The 5,902-nt window shown below is 42.4% G+C and overlaps 1 non-coding gene across 1 annotated transcript; it reads left to right on the forward strand.

Moving 5' to 3' along the window:
• Window positions 1-5,528: 5,528 nt before the first annotated feature.
• LOC130984248 (small nucleolar RNA R71) lies at window positions 5,529-5,636 on the forward strand. The gene has a single exon (XR_009088194.1). It is a non-coding gene; the product is annotated as a small nucleolar RNA R71 (small nucleolar RNA).
• The last annotated feature ends 266 nt before the right edge of the window (window positions 5,637-5,902 follow it).

A 5,902-nucleotide genomic window follows, 5' to 3' on the forward strand; every position in this document is an offset into this window, starting at 1 on the left:
TCATGGGTGAGAATGGTGATGGGCGTCAATCATCACCTTCATCATGTTGAAGAACAAGTGATATCTTGGACAAAGAACAAGCGGAGTTGAATGGAAGAACAATAGTAATTGCATTAATACTCGAGGTACAGCAGAGCTCCACACCTTAATCTATGGTGTGTAGAAACTCCACCGTTGAAAATACATAAGCATAAGGTCTAGGCATGGCCGAATGGCCAGCCTCCCAATGGTCTAGGATAGCATAAGAACAAAGATAGCTATCCCAAAAGTCTCTAAAAGCCCCCTAATACAATAGTAAAAGGTCCTACTTATAGAAAACTAGTACATAGATGAGTAAATGACATAAAAATCCACTTCCGGGCCCACTTGGTGTGTGCTTGGGCTGAGCAATGAAGCAATTTCGTGTAGAGACTCTCCTTGGAGTTAAATGCTAGCTTTAGTGCCAGTTTGGGCGTTTAACTCCCAATTAGGTGCCAGTTCCGGCGTTTAACGCTGGAATTTCTTGAGGTGACTTTGAACGCCGGTTTGGGCCATCAAATCTTGGGCAAAGTATGGACTATTATATATTGCTGGAAAGCCCAGGATGTCTACTTTCCAACGCCGTTGAGAGCGCGCCAATTGGGCTTCTGCAGCTCCAGAAAATCCACTTCGAGTGCAGGGAGGTCAGAATCTAACAGCATCTGCAGTCCTTTTGAGTCTCTGAATCAGATTTTTGCTCAGGTCCCTCAATTTCAGCCAGAAAATACCTGAAATCACAGAAAAACACACAAACTCATAGTAAAGTCCAGAAAAGTGAATTTTAACTAAAAACTAATAAAAATATACTAAAAACTAACTAGATCATACTAAAAATATACTAAAAACAATGCCAAAAAGCATACAAATTATCCGCTCATCACAACACCAAACTTAAATTGTTGCTTGTCCCCAAGCAACTGAAAGTCAAATAAGATAGAAAGAAGAGAATATGCAATGAACTCCAAAAACATCTATGAAGATCAGTATCAATTAGATGAGCGGGGCTTTCAACTTTTTGCCTCTGAACAGTTTTGGCATCTCACTCTATCCCTTGTAATTCAGAATGATTGGCTTCTTTAGGAACTCAGAATCCAGATAGTGTTAATGATTCTCCTAGTAAGGTATGATGATTCTTGAACATAGCTATTTCTTGAGTCTTGGCCGTGGCCCAAAGCACTCTGTCTTCCAGTATTACCACCGGATACATACATGCCACAGACACATAATTGGGTGAACCTTTTCAGATTGTGACTCAGCTTTGCTAAAGTCCCCAATTAGAGGTGTCCAGGGTTCTTAAGCACACTCTTATTGCCTTGGATCACAACTTTATTTTTTTCTTTTTCTTTCTCTTTTTTTTTCGGTTTTTTTTTTTTTTTTTTTTTTGTTTTTTTTTGTTTTTTTTTTCGTTTGCTTTTTCTCTTTTTTTTTTCTGCTTTTTCTTGCTTCAAGAATCATTTTTAATGATTTTTCAGATCCTCAGTAACATGTCTCCTTTTTCATCATTCTTTCAAGAGCCAACATTCATGAACCACAAATTCAAAAGACATATGCACTGTTCAAGCATACATTCAGAGAACAAAAGTGTTGCCACCACATCAAAATAATTAAACTATTATAAAATTCAGAATTCATGCAACTCTTTCCTTTTCAATTAAGCACGTTTTTATTTAAGAGAGGTGATGGATTCATAGGACATTCATAACTTTAAGGCATAGACACTAAGACACTAATGATCACAAGACACAAACATGGATAAACATAAGCACAAAAATTCGAAAAACAGAAGAATAAAGAACAAGGAAATCAAGGAACGGGTCCACCTTAGTGATGGCGGCTCTTCCTTCCTCTTGAAGGTCCTATGGAGTGCTTGAGCTCCTCAATGTCTCTTCCTTGTCTTTGTTGCTCCTCCCTCATTATTCTTTGGTCTTCTCTAATTTCATGAAGGATGATGGAGTGTTCTTGATGCTCCACCCTTAGTTGTCCCATGTTGGAACTCAACTCTCCTAGGGAGGTGTTTATTTGCTCCCAATAATTTTGTGGAGGAAAGTGCATCCCTTGAGGAATCTCAGGGATCTCATGGTGAGAGGGGTCTCTTGTGTACTCCATCCTTTTCTTGGTGATGGGCTTGTCCTCATCAATGGGGGTATCTCCTTCTATGTCAACTCCAACTGAATAACAGAGGTGACAGATGAGATGAGGGAAGGCTAACCTTGCCAAAGTGGAGGTCTTGTCCGCCACTTTGTAGAGTTCTTGGGCTATAACCTCATGAACTTCCACTTCTTCTCCAATCATGATGCTATGGATCATGATGGCCCGGTCTATGGTAACTTCGGAACGGTTGCTAGTGGGAATGATTGAGCGTTGTATGAACTCTAACCATCCTCTAACCACGGGCTTGAGGTCATGCCTTCTCAATTGAACCGGCTTTCCTCTTGAATCTTGCTTCCATTTTGCGCCCTCTTCACATATGACTGTGAGGACTTGGTCCAACCTTTGATCAAAATTGACCCTTCTAGTGTAAGGATGCTCATCTCCTTGCATCATAGGCAAGTTGAACGCCACCCTCACACTCTCCGGACTAAAATCCAAGTATTTCCCCCGAACCATAGTGAGATAATTCTTGGGATTCGGGTTCACACTTTGGTCATGGTTCTTGGTGATCCATGCATTGGCATAGAACTCTTGAACCATCAAGATTCCGACTTGTTGAATGGGGTTGGTGAGTACTTCCCAACCTCTTCTTCGGATCTCATGGCGGATCTCCGGATATTCACTCTTTTTGAGTGAAAAGGGAACCTCGGGGATCACCTTCTTCAAGGCCACAACTTCATAGAAGTGGTCTTGATGCACCCTTGAGAGGAATCTATCCATCTCCCATGACTCGGAGGTGGAAGCTTTTGCCTTCCCTTTCCTCTTTCTAGAGGTTTCTCCGGCCTTGGATGCCATAAATGGTTATGGAAAACGAAAAAACAACGCTTTTACCACACCAAACTTAAAATATTTGCTCGTCCTCGAGCAAAAAAAGAAAGAAGAGAGTAGAAGAAGAAGAAATGAGGAAGAGGGAGAAGATGGTGTGTTCGGCCAAGAAGGGAAAGAAGGGGTGTTTAGGTTGTGTGAAAATGAAGGGTTGAAGAAGGGTATATATAGGAGAGAGGGGGGGGGGGTAATGGTTCGGCCATTGAGGGTGGGTTTGGGAGGGAAAGTGGTTTGAATTTGAAGGGTGAGGTTGGTGGGGATTTATGAAGGGTGGATGTGAGTGGTGAAGAGAAAGATGGGATTTGATAGGTGAAGGGTTTTTGGGGAAGAGGTATTGAGGTGATTGGTGAATGGGGGAAGAAGAGAGAGAGTGGTGGTGGGGTCCTGTGGGGTCCACAGATCCTGTGGTGTCAAGGAAAAGTCATCCCTGCACCAAATGTTGCTCAAAATCACGTTTTGAGCCATTTCTGGCGTTAAACGCCGGGCTGGTGCCCATTCCTGGCGTTTAACGCCAGGTTGTTGCCCTTTTCTGGCGTTTAACGCCAGTCTGGTGCCCCTTTCTGGCGTTAAACGCCCAGAATGGTGCCAGACTGGGCGTTAAACGCCCAACTGCTAGGCTTACTGGCGTTTAAACGCCAGCAGCTTCTTCCTCCAGGGTGTGCTGTTTTTCTTCCTGTTTTTCATTCTGTTTTTGCTTTCTTCATTGTTTTTGTGACTTCTTATGATCATCAACCTACAAAAAAGATAAAATAACAAAAGGAAATAGTTAACTATAAAACATTGGGTTGCCTCCCAACAAGCGCTTCTTTAATGTCATTAGCTTGACAGAGGACTCTCATGGAGCCTCAGAAATACTCAGAACCGTGTTGGAACCTCCCAACACCAAACTTAGAGTTTGAATGTGGGGGTTTAACACCAAACTTAGAGTTTGGTTGTGGCCTCCCAACACCAAACTTAGAGTTTGACTGTGGGGGCTCTGCTTGGCTCTGTTTTGAGAGAAGCTCTTCATGCTTCCTCTCCATGATGATAGAGGGATGTCCTTGGGCCTTAAACACCAAGGATTCTCCATTCACTTGAATGATCAACTCTCCTCTATCAACATCAATCACAGCTTTTGCTGTGGCTAGGAAGGGTCTGCCAAGGATGATGGATTCATCCATGCACTTCCCAGTCTCTAGGACTATGAAATCAGTAGGGATGTAATGGTCTTCAATCTTCACCAAAACATTCTCTACAAGTCCATGAGCTTGTTTTCTTGAATTGTCTGCCATCTCTAATGAGATTCTTGCAGCTTGCACCTCAAAGATTCCTAATTTCTCCATTACAGAGAGGGGCATGAGGTTTACACTTGACCCTAAGTCACACAAGGCCTTCTTGAAGGTCATGGTGCCTATGGTACAAGGTATAGAAAACTTCCCAGGATCCTGCCTCTTTTGAGGCAGTTTCTGCCTAGACAAGTCATCCAGTTCTTTGGTGAGCAAGGGAGGTTCATCCTCCCAAGTCTCATTTCCAAATAACTTGTCATTTAGTTTCATGATTGCTCCAAGGTATTTAGCAACTTGCTCTTCAGTGACATACTCATCCTCTTCAGAGGAAGAATACTCATCAGAGCTCATGAATGGCAGAAGTAAGTCCAATGGAATCTCTATGGTCTCAATTTGAGCCTCAGATTCCCATGGTTCCTCATTGGGGAACTCAGAGGAGGTTAGTGCACGCCCACTGAGGTCTTCCTCAGTGGCGTCCTCCTCCTCTCTTTCTTCTCCATATTCGGCCATGTCTATGGCTTTGCACTCTCCTTTTGGATTTTCTTCTGTATTACTTGGGAGAGTGCTAGGAGGGAGTTCAGTAACTTTCTTGCTCAGCTGACCCACTTGTCCTTCCAAATTTCTGATGGAGGACCTTGTTTCATTCATGAAACTTTGAGTGGTCTTTATTAGATCAGAGACCATTGTTGCTAAGTCAGAAGTATTCTGCTTAGAACTCTCTGTCTGTTGCTGAGAAGATGATGGAAAAGGCTTGCCATTGCTAAACCTGTTTCTTCCACCATTATTGTTATTGAAACCTTGTTGAGGTCTCTCTTGATTCTTCCATGAGACGTTTGGGTGATTTCTCCATGAAGAATTATAGGTGTTTCCATAGGGTTCTCCTAGGTAATTCACCTCTTCCATGGAAGGGTTCTCAGGATCATAAGCTTCTTCCTCAGATGAAGCATCCTTAGTACTGTTTGGTGCATTTTGCATTCCAGACAGACTTTGAGAAATCAAATTGACTTGTTGAATCAATATCTTGTTCTGAGCCAATATGGCATTCAGAGTATCAATCTCAAGAACTCCTTTCTTCTGACTAGTCCCATTGTTCACAGGATTCCTTTCAGAAGTGTACATGAATTGGTTATTTGCAACCATTTCAATCAATTCTTGAGCTTCTGCAGGCGTCTTCTTCAGATGAAGAGATCCTCCTGCAGAGCTATCCAAAGACATCTTGGATAGTTCAGAGAGACCATCATAGAAAATACCTATGATGCTCCATTCAGAAAGCATGTCTGAGGGACATCTTCTGATTAATTGTTTGTATCTTTCCCAAGCTTCATAGAGGGATTCTCCATCCTTCTGTCTGAAGGTTTGGACTTCCACTCTAAGCTTACTCCATCTTTGTGGTGGAAAGAACTTTGCCAAGAAGGCATTGACTAGCTTTTCCCAAGAGTCCAGGCTTTCTTTAGGTTGAGAATCCAACCATATTCTAGCTCTGTCTCTTACAGCAAAAGGGAATAGCATCAGTCTGTAGACCTCAGGGTTAACCCCATTAGTCTTGACTGTGTCACAGATTTGCAAGAATTCAGCTAAGAACTGATGAGGATCTTCCATTGGAAGTCCATGGAACTTGCAATTCTGTTGCATTAGAGAAACTA

This window comes from Arachis stenosperma, chromosome 5, assembly GCF_014773155.1.
Source record: "Arachis stenosperma cultivar V10309 chromosome 5, arast.V10309.gnm1.PFL2, whole genome shotgun sequence".
Lineage (NCBI taxonomy): Eukaryota > Viridiplantae > Streptophyta > Magnoliopsida > Fabales > Fabaceae > Arachis > Arachis stenosperma.